General features: G+C 45.1%; 1 protein-coding gene across 1 annotated transcript in view; it reads left to right on the top strand.

Moving 5' to 3' along the window:
* TEX15 (testis expressed 15, meiosis and synapsis associated) overlaps positions 1 to 17,286 on the top strand; it is a 170,562-nt gene that overhangs the window by 88,523 nt on the left and 64,753 nt on the right. The gene's annotated exons all lie outside the window — the stretch shown is intronic.

Here is a 17,286-nt window from a genome sequence, read left to right as displayed (position 1 = left end):
CAGTATCCCAGATCTCATTTGCCGCGTAGCCGTAAAGCCGCTTTTCATCCGAGCTCTCAGCTAAGTGAAATCTTTTTTTGATATTTGTGTAAATGTTTTTGGATATCTTCATATTTTACTAAACCTTTAGTATTGTTAGTGTCCTTTCTTCAGCCTAACTGTATTCTTTTCACTCTACCCATTGTTACCACTGGTAATCTTAAGTACCATTGTTGGTACAGCCTTTTCCCTTACCCTTGTGGTATTTCTTCAGTACCATAGCTGGTATTGACTTCTCTTGCTTAACCTGTTAGCTTTTATCTTTATTCAGGTGTTTCCCTTTCTTCTCTTCATACAGTGTGTTGTTAAATTGGTGTTTTTCTTGTGATTTTCTTGTGAGTTTTTGAACGGAGTGACTTCATTATTGTTGGATTATGCAGTTAGTTGTGGTGTCCTTTTCTATTAAGATGTCAAATAAGAAGGGTACCTCTGGCTTTAAGCATTGTACTTCTTGTAAGGGCAAGTTACCTAATAGTGAATTGCATAATGACTATGTATACTGTTTGGGCATGGCCCACCTTTCAGTGCAGCCTCCATTTGATATTTGTCAAAGTTTCAGCCAACACACTCTTAATGAGCACAAAAATAAACTCATTCTGAAGGGGTTATTCAAGTCTCTCTTCTCAGAGGCCATTTCTGCGATGGAGGTCTCAACCCCTCCTTCTAAGGACAAAAAGAGATCCCATTCTGTTCCTTCTTCACCATCGGGTGATCAGAGCAAACCTGGGAAATTTAAGGTCCTCAAGTTATTGTGGAGCATAAATCCACCTCTTCGGCTCTGGCCGTCTCAAAACCTTTGATACCAACACCTGTTTTGGCACACGCCCTGCCTTCGGGACCAGTCATAGATCTTACTACTCCTATTTTGACTTCAGCACCTGTAGCTACTTCGGCACAGGGCACACCTTTGACTTTGACTTCAGTTTCCATTTTGGAACTGACCGTTCCGGCTCAGAGTGCCACTTTCGATCCGAGCGTTGTACCGACCTCAATGGATCTGACCCCTTTGCTTCCAGTCTCGAAACTAGTGACTTCGGTGCCGCAGACCTTGCACCACGGACCCGAAACTCTCCCTTCGTAGACCTGTTTCTGGGCCAAGTGTATAGCCCATTTCTCGAACATCCTGACTCCTCGTGTGGAGTATCCACTAGATCCACCAGGATCCTTTTGGAACATGATGTGGTGCGTCTTGTGGACCAGCTGTTGGTAGCCAGGGGGATTCCCTCACTTTTTAAAACCCATTTCCCTGCTGGACTTGAGTTGCCTTATCCACAGACTCCATCTCACACTCCTCCTTCGACCATCTCAGTTCCGAAGCCCTCTGCTCCGACATCCTTTTTGGAACCCATCACCTCAGTGCCTATGGTGCACCTCACTCCAGCTCCGAGTTTGTCCCTTTGGTCTTTGACTCCCGCCGAACCGGTCCTTCCTCCATCTGGGGATTGGGGGATGGGCGCATCGGCCTGGGGTATGATGCCGATTTTCTCCTCGGTTCCCTCCTTGGTGCCAGTGGCTGCATCCATGCCGATCCTGCTTGAGGCTCCACCCGTGGGGGCAGGTCCGTTGGAGCGGGGTGTGACTCCAGTCCTGAGGTTGTCTTTCTCGGTTCCAGGCTCCCATCCCTCTTCGGGCGGGCCTGCCTTCCACACGGTGGATAGGGCTCTTGCTTCTGGTAGCATTCCTATGATGTCGGAACCCCAGTTTTTGCCCCCTGAGCTGCAGCTGTCACAGACCACCCCCTGGGACACAGTGCAGAGAAACCACAGGTCACCCCTGTTCAGGGCACCCACTCTTCCGAGTCCTCCTCAGAGACCCCCACTGGGGAGCCCCCCTTGAAAGAAGACATGCAAGAGGAAGCACGTGGACTCACCTGAGGAGTCCTAAATGGAAGACATGGATTACGATGATGGTGAAGGGTCCCCCCGATCACCTCCTGATGATGTCTCCTTCGGAGACATCCTGGAGATGTTAAAGCAGAGAGGTGACTGGAAGCCCTCCAACCCTTCGTCTGAGGAGTCTGTGTTCCTGCAGGCATTTCGTGTCCAGCCGTCTACCTCTTTGGTGACCCCGCCTGCCGTCCAGCTCATCGTGCAGCACGCATGGAAAAACCCTAATTCCACTGAGGCGATCCCCCAGAGACCAGACAAAATTCTGTCCCCTCCTGTTGAGAATCCGCACTGGTCCAATGGGTTATTGGTTGATGCTATGGTGGTGGCGGTGGCCATGAAAAAGGACTTGGCGGAGGAAAGTCCCACTGTCCACCTGCCCAACAGGGAGTCCCGGGCAGTGAACGGACTTGGGAAGTGTGTTTTTGCATCAGGGACCTTTGCTATAAGCTCCCAAAATTATTTGGCACACTTTATGAGGCTCCAGAGGGACTTGATCTCCAAACTCTCTGGGACACTCGCAGGACAGTTGACTGATGAGGTCAGGGACAAAGTGGCCTCGCAGCTAGCAACCTTGAAATCAATATCCAACTTGTCCATGAGGTTTCTCTCACATGCGACCAAAGGGGAGGCTAGAGCAGCGGGTTCACCCATTGTTATGAGACGTCGTGCCTGGATGCGCATCTGTGACTTCGCAGACCCCTTCAAGTCTTCCTTTCTGAATGCTCCCATTGAAGCTTCATCCCTCTTTGGCTCCAAACTGAAGGACACGCTAGCCAGGTGTGAGCAAGATGGAAAAACCTTGTCTGCTGCAGGCCTACGGTTTTCCAACCCTCAATGTACCTTCACCAGGAATCAGAGGAGTGGGAAATTGTGGCATAAAGAATCTCAGGCTCCTTTCTGTGCCGCACATGGTGATGATACACCCAGTGGCAAAGGGGGTAACAATTCTGGAAGATGCCGCTATAGAAGCAGAGGTTGTCCTCACAACCAAGGCTCCAGGGACTCCTTCTCTGGATAGCCTTATCAACACTCCTGAGAGGTGGCCCGATTGATTACCTCAGGAAGCAGTCGTGGGTCATTTCTCACTGCACCAAGCTGCCTGGCACTTTATCACCACCGATCGTTGGGTGCAGGATATTATTACTAGAGGTTACACCATTCCCCTTTCTTGTCAGTCAAAAGTTCCAATAAAACTTCCTGACGTTCCATCCAGTCAAAGGGAAGAAGCAGCTTCAGAGATTATAAAGCTGTCTCAGAAAAGAGTCATCCAGCCAGTCCCACCAGACCAGCGCGGATCCGGATTTTACTCGAGATTCTTATTGGTACCAAAAAAGACAGGGGACTAGAGACCCATTTTGGATCTCAGCAACTTAAATAAGTCTGTCACCCACACCAAATTCTGGATGGTCATGGTTCAGTCCATCCTTCCCTTTTTAAGAGAAGGTGATTGGATGTGCTCTATAGCTCTCTGGGATGCGTATTACCACATCAAGATGGACAAATGCTTAAGGAGTCTGCTTCACTTCTGGCTGGGAGCCAGTCATTACCAATTCCATGCCCTGCCGTTCAGTCTCTCTACAGCCCCCAAAGTGTTCACAAAATGCATGGCAGTGGTAACAGCTCACTTGAGACTAAAAGGATTCTGGGTATTTCCATATCTAGATGACTGGCTCCTTACCACCACCACCAAGTATCTTCTGGTAACTGCGCTACAACATACTGTCTCTCTGGCAAAATTGTTGGGAATAACGATACATTGGGAGAAATCAAATCTTATCCCTACACAACAAATAGAGTTCACTGGTGCAGTGTTCAATACTCAGTCCTGTCTGGTATCACTCCCTCTTCACAGACTCCATCCATTGAGGCTTCATATCCAAGTGATTCTTTCTCAAACATCAGCCTCTGCAAGAGAAGTTCTCCAAGCCCTAGGTTCTATGGCTGTGTCAATTCCAATAGTGCCTCTAGCAAAGCTACATATGCAAATTCTGCAATGGCTCCTTCTGTGTCAATGGTTCCCAAGCTGTCATCCCCTGGATTACAAAATTCGAATAACCAACTCCTGTAAGTAGGACCTGCTTTGGTGGATGAGGCCAGACATAGGTCTTTGGAGCCACCCATTTCAACACTCCCAGTCCACAACCATTGTGACCGTGGATGCTTCCCTGATCAGGTGGGGGGGCCATTTACAGGGAAAGACTGTCCAAGGCACATGGTCCACCTCAGAGGCCCACCTGCATATTAATGTCCTAGAACTGAGAGACGTGCTGTTAGCATTGCAGGCATTCCATGCGGCTCTCCCCTCCGGGACAATTGGAATCCATTCAGACAATATGTCAGTGGTTTGGTACTTCAACAAGCTAGGAGGAACCAAGTCCCACCTCCTTTGTCGAGAAGCCATGAGAATTTGGCAATGGGTGATAGCTTCCAACTGCTTTCTGATAGCAACCCATATCCCAGGGAGCTCTAACGTGAATGTGGACAAACTGAGCAGATGCATCCTCAACCCCGAGGTGGCATCTGTAATCTTCAGCCGCTGGGGCCAGCCTTGCTGTGATCTTTTCGCCTCCCCATCAAAGACCAAGTGCAGCAGCTACTTCTCCCTACTTCCCCCGGATGGGGAGTCACTGAGGTATGCTCTGATACACGATTGGCCCATGGGACTTCTCTATGCCTATCCTCCCATTCCTCTGATCCCACAATTTCTAAAGAAAGCTCTTTGGTTGAGATGCAAGGCGATCCTCATAGCCCCATTCTGGCCTCGACAAGTTTGGTTCCTCTTTCTTTGGCCTCACCTAGTATTCTCGACGTGGATTCTAGACCCTCTACCAGATCTGATCACTCACCCCCCAAAGGTTGAGTCACCCGAACTTGTCCACTCTCAAGCTGACAGCTTGGTTTCTCCACTTCCGCTAGTCGCCAGGGAGGCTAATCTCTCCTCACCTGTTCGAGACATCATTCTGGCCTCCCACAAACCATCCACCAGAAGGCTAACAGGATTAATGGAAAAGATTTTCCATTTGGTCCAAGAATAACATGCTAGATCTGTATTCGGCTCCAGTTACTGCAGTGCTTCAGTACTTGGATAAGTTTTTTGATAACGGAGCCTCTGCCTCTACAGTACAAGCACATTTAGCGGCAATTTCCAATTTCCACAATGGTATATATGGCACCCCTTTTATCTCTTTACGCCACTGCAAGGCTTTCCTCAAAGGGACCTCTCATCTCAGGCCTCCTGTCAGACAGCTCATAGAACCATGGAACCTCACTTTAGTCCTCCAGTCTTTCACTCAAAAGCCCTTTGAGCCTGCGGCAAAGTGTGACCTGAAGTTTTTGTCTTGGAAATCTTTGTTTCTGGTAGCCATTACCTCTGCCAGAAGAGTTTCGGAGCTGCAGGCATTGTGTATCAAGAGCCCCTATCTGTTTTTTCATAAAGACAGTGTATCACTTTGGATGAATCCATCCTTTCTTCCCAAGGTTATTTCTGAATTCTCTATTAACCAGTCCATTGATCTACCAGGGTTTTTTCTGAATTTTGCCAATAGAGAAGAGTACTGCCTTCACAACTTAGACGTACATAGACAATTAAGATTTTATCTAGACAGGACCAAACCTATCCGTAAATCTGAACAGCTTTTCATCTCTTTTTTGGGACCCAAAATGGGAGAAGCTGTTTCCAAGGTTATATTATCAAGATGGCTAAGGGACTGCATAAGTGTCACCTATTCCCTCCAGAATTAATCCATGCCAAAAGTTAAAGCCCACTCCACTAGATCTATGGCAACTTCTATAGCGTTCCATTCCAGGGCATCCATGGATGACATCTGCGCAGCTAAGCCTCATACCTTTATCAATCATTACAAATTGGACCTGGTCTCCAGGGGGAGAGCTGCCTTCGGCTCAATCATACTCAGTAATGTTCTTCCATAAGGGCCATCCATGGACCTCAAGGTAGCTTGGGATTCTGTCCCATCAGTGATGAATGGAAAGAAGACTAACAACATCAGATAAAGAAGGTATGTCTTACCATAATGTTCTATTTGTGTTGTTCATCTTCTTTCATTCATCACTTCCCAGCTTCCTTCCCCCTCCAAAGGCTGCTGCGGGATGCTTTGGGTCTAAGTGGTGCACTAGGGTACTTGCGTAGAAGTGGCCTTGGCTTTACTTCCTTTCTTAGCAAACTCGATCTGAGGTAACAGGGAGAAGGGCATCCTGGGTAGAGACTTAGCTTGAGAGTTTTTTGGCTGGCATGAGCTTGGTAATAGGCCGACTCGGAACCGAACCCATCAGTGATGAATGAAAGAAGATGAATAACACAGATAAAACGTTATGGTAAGACATAACTTCTTTTTTCCAGGATTGAGAGATCTAAGACCCCTTGTTATCCCCAAATTCTGGCCTCAAAAAGACAGCTGTCTTTCTTATATGGTAGGATTTCAGTGGGAGCTATCAACCAAGATGCATAAGTTGCTGGAAGAGTTGACTGGTGAACAGCTTAAAAGTAAACTGAAGTCTTGGATGGCAACTGTGTCATCAATCTCCATTTACCAGGTAGACAGCTTAAACATAAACCACAGTCTTGGATGGTAACTGTATCATCAGTTGCCAGCATCAGTATGGGACTTGTCTACTATTTAACTGAGGGTGGCTTAGGTAGTGGGCCATGGATTTGGTCTAGCTATTATGCATGGCTTTTCTTGAAAGATTTCACCAAAAACATCAATGCAAAATTTACTAATGCCCTATTTTACAGGTCTGCTCTTTTGCATCTTGAATGATAATGCATAATTGGAGAATTTGGAAAGGGAAGGCAAAAACTTTTTTTGCTGTTTGTGTAAAATTTCATAGTCTGCAATGTACCTTTTCAAAGAATCAGAGGACTTGGTTTAAGCATATTCAACAGCAACAAAATAGCCTGGAATCTGGAACTGACCAGCAAAACTATGGATACTGTTAGAATGGTCATCAGCCCAGGGTAGGAATAATCAGCAAAACTACAAGTACTACAGTCCTCCTCTTACGGGTAGCATGAGTACCCCTGAGGCATTGCCCAACTGTCTCGCTGTATTGGTAATCAGGGATTGTCTATCTCTGCATTTGCTTGTGTATCTGGAAATCACATGAGACAGTTGAATAAGGACAGTAAAGTCCAGAGAGAACAGATTCCCTTCCATTCCCCACTCCAGCCCTATTCTCTCTCTTTGCCATATGGCTGAACCCATCAAAAGAGTGGAGACAGGAAGTGTTAAACCTGATACGAGCATCTAAGAAGCTTCACCAGCCCAGAAAGGTTTAGAATAATACTCCATGTTCTTTATGCTACCTGAAAAGACAAAGAACCTCAGACCCATTTTATAGCTGAATGGTCTCAGTTAATTTATCCCCAAGAAACCTTTCATATGGACATATTGCAGTCCATCCTTCCCTGTTTCTCAGAAGTAGACCGGATGTGCTCTTTGAACATTCAGTATGTTGAACTATACATAAAAATTGTCAGGGGAGTCCAGTAGATTTTTACACTTCTAAGTGGGACCCATATTTTACTAATCCAGGACTGTGCCATTTGGTTTCACTTCAGCCGCAGGGTGCTCACCAGATACATGTCAGTGTTTACAGGGAAATAGGCTGCAAGGGATAAGGTATTTTCTTACCTGGATAAGTGACTCCCAGCTACCTGATCATGGGACAGGATAAGTTTTGCTCTAAAATCTCCTCATAGTCTCTTTTACCTCTGCGAATTGCAGTGAACACTGCAAAGTCTCAGTTGGAGCCCTCTTAAATACTGATTTATGAGTTGTACCCTGGATACTGTGCTCTGCAGAGTGTATCTGCCAATGGTCAGTATTCTTTTCTTATAAAGATTAGTCTCAGATAATGTGTGTTCAGTCTCAGTCATTAACAGCTTTCTTATATCTAAGGGGTTTGTAATTGGTGGCAGCCACAATACACATGGTTCCTTTTAACAGGTTGTTTGGAAGAGTTCTGTCGGTATTTTAAAAGTTCGGGAGTCTTGGTTAACAGATCCTGAAAACAAGTCAAAAATTTCAATTCTTGCAAATTACATCTCAGGTTGTGACTTCCAAACCTAACTCTTGACAGTCCATTCTAAGTTCCTGACTCAATAGTGACAGTTACCATGGAATCTTTGCCCAAGGTTAGGAGGCATTGTCAAAGGCAGACTGTTCAGAGTGTATGGCCACAATCAATAGCCAGTTTGCACATCAGTATCTAGAGAGGAGGGTGGTTCTTCCCACCTTCAAACCTTTTAGTATTGCCTACCCCAGGATGTGTTTGCCATCCACAGCTGCAGTGTGGCAGTGATTAGCCATCCACACCAAGAAGATAGCAGTGATTTGGTATATGAACAAACAGGGGGAACTCATGCCTACCCTCTGTCAAGAAGCAGAGAGAGCATGGGAATGGGTTATATCAACAAACCACTTTCTGAATGCTAATTTAATTCTTGCAAAAGACAATTCTCCAGTGGGTGGACTCAGATACTGCTTACTGATACCTTGGGAGTGTTCCCTGACCCTGTCAGTGGCACCGAATTTTTTCATCACTTTGGAAACTTTGGTATGACCTATTTGCATCCCTAGCTAATACCAAGTACTGCAACTTCCTTTCTATTATCCTTTGTCTGTTTTGGGGTATGGCCCACAGATGCTTTTGTCCAGAAAGGATCCCCAGGACTCCTTTCCACTTATCCCCCATTTCCACTTATTTTGAAAGTTGCAATAAAAGGGAACATTTTTTTTAAGTTATTCAGAAAGCCAGGCAGAACAAGTCCAGATTAATTCTCATAACCCCATTTTGGCATTAGCAGGTTTGCTTTCCTGTGCTCAGACCTTTTGGAGAAGACACTACATCATAGGTCCTTCAGATTCCAAAGTAGCCATCCTTCTGACTAAACTCTTCCAGATCTACACTTCGTTCAACTAACAACATGGTTTCTCCATTTCGACTAATGACCAGGGACACTTCATATCTTGCCAGGCTAGTCCAGATACTTATTTTTTCCCAAATTCCTAATGGTAGAAATGGTAGAAAAATATATGAGAGTAAGTGGACATGCATTTCTATATGGGCTACTTCAGAAAGTTTGGATCCTTTCACAGCTCCATTTCTAGCAGTGCTCAACTATCTTCCATAGACATTTTTTTCTTAGATTTGTGCTGTAGGATTTAGTTATTGTTTCATAAAGGTAAATCTCTTTGCCTTTTCTAATTTTCATGAAGGTTTAAACTCCTTGCCACTGACATCTTTAAAAAAAAATTTAAGTCCTTCCTTAAAGGTATTTCTAATCAGTGCTCCTTTCAAGGATTCTATTCCTCCATGGGGTTTGCACTTTGTACTGGGAAAAAAATGATCTGCCTCCATTTGAACCAGTCCAGCTGCAACCAGAGAATTGAAATTTCTGTCATGAAAAATACTGTTGTGGTTATTGCTTCAGCTAGAAGAGTTTCAGACCTGCATACTTTATGTGTTAATCCTACAGACCTCATTTTCACAAGGATTCGGTTTTCTTATTAACAAGTCTGTCACCGATGCCTAAAGTCCTTGGGGTAAGTCTCAGTTAGTCTGTCAACCTGCATATACTTTTTCTAACTATTCCAATACAAGAGTGTATTTTTTGCATTGTACGGATGCCAAAAGACAGCTTAGGTTTTATGTGGAGAGTTGACCTGGATTCACCTTTATGCACCATTGCTTTGGCTGCTGAAGCCAAATGTGTCTTTAAAGGATGTAGTATATAAACAGAGAGTTCCTTCATCATGGATTCCTTTGATGTTATTGAAAAAAAATCTTTGTTAAATGTACATGATTCTGATTTATTACTACTTATTCATTGATATCAAATATTTGTAATCTGTCATACCTTATGAAACTAATTTTGAATGGTTTTGTCATATTCATATTAAGGATCACAAGTATGGGGTTTCAGAAGCCAGAACCTGAACTGAATGCATGGATGTGGTTCTTTCTAACATTTTTTTATAATCGCATTATCAACAGATTAGATACAGGGCAGTGGGTGCCATATGGCCCCTAATTATGGCAATTTGGTTTTACGTTTTTGGGAAAACTAATAATGTTATGTTGTCCCATCTCGCCTTCGTCCTTGCTGGTTGGGTTCGGAGCTGATCCTCGGCTCTGACTCAGCTGCTTTATTATAGCTCGAGAGCTTTTACTGGCTCAAGGCTACCCCTTATCCCAACATGCCTAGCGGCAGCTACCCAGATCTCATTTGCCGCTTGCAGCGTCGAGATTGCTACTACTAGCTCAGGCTAAGTACTTTGTGCTTTTTTTTATTTATCGCTACTTTTTCTAATTTTTAGTGGCTATATTGACTCGTTAGAGTGTGTATCATCCCCCATTAGTCTAATGACCCCTTTCTCTGCTTGTGGTGGTGCTTTTGGCCGTCATTCTTTCTCTTCAGGCCTTGCTTTCCCCTTAGAGCCCATTTAAATTAGAGGGTTCTTCCCTTTCCTCACCCTTTTCTGGGATTGCCATTTAAGTTAGAGGCTTGCCCATTGGGGGAGTCATTGTTTAAGTTAGAGGCTCTCCCCCTTCTTTCTTCTCCCCTTTAAAAAAACAAAAAAAATATTATAAAGTTCTTCCTTTTTTGTTGTTGGGCTACCTGTTACAGCCTATTTGCAGTTACTTGTTGTGTGCTGTTAGTTAATAGCGTTCTGTGAAATTTTTCCTTAACTAGTGTTTACTATGTCTAAAGAGTTGAAACCTTCTGGGTTTAAAAAATGTGACAAGTGTTGCCAAAAAATGTCCCTTACGGACAGGCACACGAGTTGCGTTTATTGTTTAAGGGCTGTTCTCCAGTAGGACTCTTGCTCGATCTGTCATGCTTTCAGTTCCAGAGTCCTGCAGGAGAGAAAAAATAAGCTTATTTTATGTGGCCTCCTGAAGAACCCTTAAGATTCTTCATCTCAGGGTCCTCAGCCAGCCAAAGTGACCGAGAAACACTCCAAGCCATCGGTTCTGAGTTCAGAAAAGACAAAAATTACTGCGAAGCCTTCAACTCTGTCAGCTCCCAGCATTGGCTTCAACAAACCTAAGTCTCTGGCAGCTGCATCTGTGTCCGGACCCATAAGAGATCAAGGTCTCCTTCTTTGGAGCTGGTATGCTGTGCTCCACAATCTCCTCTGCAACATCCTGGAGCGGGCAGTCCTCTTCACACTCCTCTCGGTCCTCCAGACTATCGGAGTGCGATGTGGAGAGAGTGATCAACAGGCTCCTCAAGTTATAGGCACTTGCTAAATTACTTTCAAGCCCAGTCCATAAGGAATTGGCTCCTTTGGCCGTCCCAGGTTCTCCATCGATTCCTCCTCTGACTCTCTTGAACTCGGAGCCGGAATGCATGGAAGTCTTGGTGGTGGAACCGTCGACTCTGGTTTCTTCTCCCTTATCGGTTTCAATGAATGCTCTGATCTCCTCGATGTCTCAGTCCATCAAGGGATCTGGGCGCCAAAGCCTCTCGCCGGCTCCGAGGGGGGAAGTGGCATTGGACCCTTGTCCAACACTGCTCTCCCTCTCGGAACTTCGGCGCAGGTGAGCTCAGCTCCTACATCGGCCTCGACGCTGTCGCTCCCGGTTCGAAGGAGATCTATGGGCTCTTTGGAGCCAGTGGCTCCTTCGACTCAGGACTGTGGCACCTTCGAGGTGACGAGGAGCGTGCTGTCTCCTGAGACTGCTCCACCATCGGCTCCATTGGCTCCTTCTCCCTCGGTACCTGTGCCTGCCTTTGTCCCTCCTCCTGCCACCAAGCGTAAAGAACCTGTGCCCCAGGACGCCCCATGGGGCGACGCCACTTCTTCCAAAACCTCCCCCGAACATTCGGAGGAGGTCCCATGGAAGTTGTGTAAGAGGAAGCATCTAGAATCCACTGTGTGTGTCACTTCGGCTACAGACGTGGATGAGTCGGAAGGGTCCCGACTGTCCCCCTCTGAGGATGTCTCTTTTTCAGACATCTTGGAAATACTTAGACAGAGGGATGGCTGGACTTCGCTAGCCCCTTCTGAGGATGAGTCTGTCTACCTGGATGCATTTGGTTCCCGATAATCCACCTCTTGGGTGTCTCCGCCTTTCGACCCACTTTTGTCTGTAGTGAGTTGAAAGGCGTGGAGCGCTCCAGAGACCATGGAACTAGTTCTGAGTAGACTGAACAAATTTATTACCACTCCAGAAGATAAGTCTTTCCTATCCAAAGGGGTCCCTGTTGATGCCATGGTGGTGGCAGCAGCCACCAAGAAGGAACTTGCGGAAACTTCTTCATCTGTCCATCCGCCGAATAAAGAGTTTCATACGATGGACAGGTATGGGAAGCGTATGTTTTCTTCAGTGACCTTTACTCTCAGGTCGCTGAATTACTTGTCTCATTTCACACGACTTCAGAGGGATCTCCTGAAGGAGCTAGGAGATACCTGGCAAGATCTTACAGCTGAGGGAGTTGCGAACAGGGCAGCTTCCCAGCTTGCCACCTTGACCTTCATGGTTAACTCCTCTATGAGGCTCATTTCTTATGCAGCAGATGGAGCGAGTAGGACAGCAGGTACAGGAGTAGCTTTGCTCAGACACTCCTGGATGCACCTTTGTCAATTTGCAGAACCTTTTAAGTCTTCATTTACCAACAACCTATTCGATGGCTCACCCTTGTTCGGGCCTCAGGTAAAAGAGACTCGCACCAGGTGTGAACAGGATGGCAAGACTCTCTCTGCCGTAGGAGTCCATTTTTCCACTCCATCTAGACCTTAACCTAAAGGTCAGAAGAGTGGAAAAATGGGGTTCCGAAAATCCCAGGGATCTTTGCCTGACACACATGGAGATTTTTCCCCCAGGGGCAGAGGGGGGAGCAACAACGGAAGACACTGCCCTCATGGTAGAGAGGGTCCACAACAGCAGGGCGACAGAGATACATTCTCTGCTAGGCCCTTCCAGCACTCCTGAAGAGAACCCTGGCTGTCCACCTCTGGAGGCAGTCAGGGGCAGACTATCACTGTACCCAGCAGCCTGGCAATCTATCACAAAAAAAACATGGGTACTGTCGATAATACAAATAATAAAATATTACAAAATTCCCTTTTCTTAGTTCCTCCCCTCAAAAGACAAACATTCTATCCCAGATGTTCCACCCAGTCTTCGGTATCATGCAATCCTAGAGGTTCAAAGATTGCTAGAAAAAAAGAGTCATCCAGGAAGTCCCCGCAGACCAAATCGGATCCGTAACTTTCTCAGGGTTCTTTTTAGTTCCAAAAAAGATAGGGGACTGGAGACCATTTTTGGATCTCAGCAAACTAAACCAATCGGTAAAAAAGACAAAGTTCTGGATGGTGACACTGCAGTCCATTATTCCCTTCTTGGGTCAGAACAATTGGATGTGCTCTATAGATCTCCAGGACATATGCTACCATATAAAAGTGGACAGGCAATCCAGGAGATTCCTACACATCTGGCTGGGAGCCAGTCATTATTAGTTCAGGGCTCCGCCCTTTGGTCTCACCACAGCCCCCAGGGTGTTCACCAAGTGTATGGCAGTGGTCATGGCTCACCTGAGGCATCTAGGATTCCAGGTGTTTCCATATCTAGACAACTGGCTTCTCAATGCTACCACCGAGCATCATCTGATCAAGGCACGGGACTACACAATCTAAACTTGTTCCCAGTTAGTCATCACCATAAACTACGGACAATCTGCCTTGTTGCCTTGTCAGTCTATTACCTTTATAGGGGCAGACTTAGATGCAAGACGCATGATAGCAAAATTGCCTCAAGACAGGGTGTCAATCATTTGTCAGCAAGTTTCTTTTCTCATAAAGAAGACGAGAGTTCAGGCAAGACAAGTTTTACAAGTACTGGGCTCAATGGCTGCAGCAATTTTGCTAGTTCCTTTAGCATGCTTCCACATGCGGATTCTACAATGGCTTCTTTTCGCTCAGTGGTCTTTCCAGGATTTGCCAATGTCACACATGATCTTGATCATGGAATCTTGCAAAAGGACCTACTATGGTGGCTTGTCTCCCCCCAGGTGACTCTGGGCAGACCCTTTCTAGACCCCAGTCCAGTAGCCACAGTGACCACGGACGCTTCCCAGATTATGGGGGGGGGGCATTATCTGGGACGGACTGTCCAAGGAACGTGGCAACCTCACAAGTACCATTTGTACATCAGTGTTCTAGAGATAAGAGCAGTGCTTCTGACGTTGCAAGCACTTCAAGACTGTCTATCTACTGGGACCATTGCAATCCAGACAGACAATATGTCAGTGGTATGGTACTTCAACAAGAAGGGTGGAACCAGATCTTACCCCTTGTGTCGGGAGGTGCTTCAAGTATGGCAATGGGGGATGTCTTCACAACGTTCTCTGATTGCAATGCACAATTCCGGAAAATCCAACGTGATATTGGACAGGCTCAGTAGGGCTATCCTCATGCCTCCACAAATGGGGCCAGCCATACTGCTTTTTGCCACTCCCCTAAACAACAAATGCAGCAGCTACTTCGTCCTGGTTCCCCGTCCGGGACAGTCACCCAGGGATGCACTTGTTCACGATTGGCCTCCAGGACTACTTTATGCTTTTCTGCCTTTCCCTCTCATTCCAAAGGTACTTCAGAAAGCAAAATCATTGGGTTGAAAATTTATCCCCATTGCTCCTTACTGGCCTCGTCAGATATGGTTCCCATTTTTTCGCCATCATCTTCAACTGGAGCCTTGGATACTGGACCCAGTTCCAGACCTCCTGACGCATCAGTCAGGTGGGCTTCACCCATCCCTTCAAACTCTCAAGCTGACTGCTTGGTTACTCCACTTCCAGTCTTAGCCAGGCTCCGAAACATTTCCATTGCTGTACAACACATCCTAGTGTCCTCCCACAAGCCCACTACCAGGAGGATTTACACTAGCAAATGGAAGAGGTTTTCTTATTGGGCCAAGAGTAATAACATTGATCCTTTTACAGCTCCTTTTCACAAGATTCTTGACTTTCTGGCTGAAACCTTCGAAAACGGGGCAGCTGCAGCTACTATTAGGGTCCAACTGAATGCCATCTCCAATTTTCATGTAGGAGACTTAGGTTCTAACATTATGTTCCATAAGTTGTGCAGAGCATTCTTTCAAGGTGCAACACTTTTACAGCCCCTGGTAAGAGAACCCCCCTGGGACCTAAACTTTGTTTTAGCTTTGATGGTTCTGCCTCCCTTTGAACCAGCAGCACCTTAAGTTTCTATTTTGGAAAACCCTCTTCTTGGTTGCTATAACCTCAGCTAGATGGGTTTCTGAATTACATGCTTTGTCTATTTGCCTGCCATATCTCATTTTTCACAAAGATAGTCTCTCTAAGGATCAATCCTTCTTTCTTGCCAAAGGTTTGTTCTGAGTATAACTTAAATCAGTCCATTGAGCATCCTGTGTTCTTCCCCAATTGTGGCAACAAAGAAGAGTCTAGATTACACCAATTGGATGTTCATAGACAATTACATTTTTATTTACACAGGACCAAAGACCTCAGAAAATCAGACCAATTGTTCATATCCTTTGCTGACAATAATCAAGGTTATCCAGTTTCTAAAGTGACTTTATCAAAATGGCTGTCAGACACAATCACTTATTCATATGATGTGCGTAAAAAGACGCTTCCAGGAAGGCCCAGAAGACATTCAGCCAGGGCCTTAGTGACCTCTGTTGCCTTCCAAGCTAAATTGCCTTTAGATTCAATCTGTGCAGCAGCAACTTGGGCAAATCCTCATTGCTTTATCACTCATTACAAAGTGGATGTGGTCTCCCGGAATAGGGCATTCTTTGGTTCCACGGTCCTGAAGAGTTTGTTCCAGTGAGCCACGCAAGAACCAGGTGCTGGGGATACGGTCCCACCCAGAAAGAATGAAGGCGAGATGAGACAACATAAGATAAAGACGTTATGTACCTACCATAACGTTCCATGTTTGTTGTCCTTCATCTCACCTTCCTTCTTGCGTCCCCTCCCCCCTTACCCCTTCTTGGAGGTTCAAGAGAAGTTCTTTATTGGTTACACTGGCTGAGTTTCCTGCTGACATACCAGGTTAGTTAACCATACATTGTCTTTTCCTCTTTCCTTCCAACCTTAATGTATAAGAGCTTAGTAAAAAAAACTTTTTACTATATATGTCTAGTGTGGGCTATTACAAAGGAGATCTGGGTAGCTGCCGATAGGCATGTTGGGATAAGGGGTAGGCTTGAGCCAGTAAAAGCTCTGAAGCTGTAGTAAATCGGCCGAGTCAGAGCCGAAGATCGGCTCCAAACCCAACCAGCAAGAAGGAAGGTGAGATGAAGGACAACAAACATGGAACGTTATGGTAGGCACATAATTTCTTTTTTATATTCATCCCTGTGGTTTACTTACATATTTTTATAAGCAGTTTATTGGTGATCTTTTTATATGAACTGGCACTCATGAATATTTGCAATTATTTAGGGATTGTATTGACAGTGCCTCTGAATTTTTACAGTGTACAGCACTTTGTGATAAGAAAGAAGTCACATTGCTTGATGTCTGAGAAAAAACAATGAATCAGTTAGTCACTTCTGATTAGCTTTAAGAATAGCAGTAGTAATTCTGTTTTGCAGTATGGGAGTATGCTTCCTAAGGGGACAGTGTGTAAGGGTGTGTGGCTTGACAAGTAAATAAGGATGTCTACACACTTCTAGATGGTCTCTACTAAAGATGTATTAGTGGGGGTACCCCATTTCAGGGAATATAAGTTTACTTGATGCTTGCAGAAATAAGAGGCATTATTACTAGTATTAATCTTAAATGTTATTTGAGCATGAGAAGGGGGTTAAATGATTTTGAAGTAATCAAGTAATAATTTGGAATGCTTTTGATTGTTTGAGAATTTTGGTTTATTTGCACTGAGTATATTTTTGGGGGTTGTTATCAGTCATATGATTTATTTTGCAGTATTATATTAGTAAACTGCGTGTCTTTATTCATTTAGTCTAATAAAGTTTCATTAACTTGTATCAGAGACTAAAGTGTTTGCTTATTATTTAAATTAAATGCCCATTGTTGAATTCTTCAGTGGTTCTTTTTTTTTTACTTTAAAATATACAGTAAAACTTTGCCTTCACAGCCTAGAGCTCATTCAAGCAAAGCAGCCGTCACCTCTCAGCCTTTTCTTCATAAATACATCCTTAGATGATATTTGTGCAGCAGCAGCTACATGAGCTTCACAGAGTACATTTACAAGACACTATAAGCTGGATATGACCTCTAGATTTAGGTCTTCCTTCATTCTGGATATTAGATCTAGGTCTTCCTTCAATGCCACTAGTATCAGAGATTTGTTCTCATGAAGGTGACCACCAAGGA

The sequence above is a fragment of the Protopterus annectens genome, chromosome 17.part0 (assembly GCF_019279795.1).
Source record: "Protopterus annectens isolate FY-2018-M chromosome 17.part0, PAN1.0, whole genome shotgun sequence".
Taxonomy (NCBI): domain Eukaryota; kingdom Metazoa; phylum Chordata; order Ceratodontiformes; family Protopteridae; genus Protopterus; species Protopterus annectens.
Note: the sequence above shows the minus strand (reverse complement) of the source record. Positions and strands in the feature narration are given on the sequence as shown.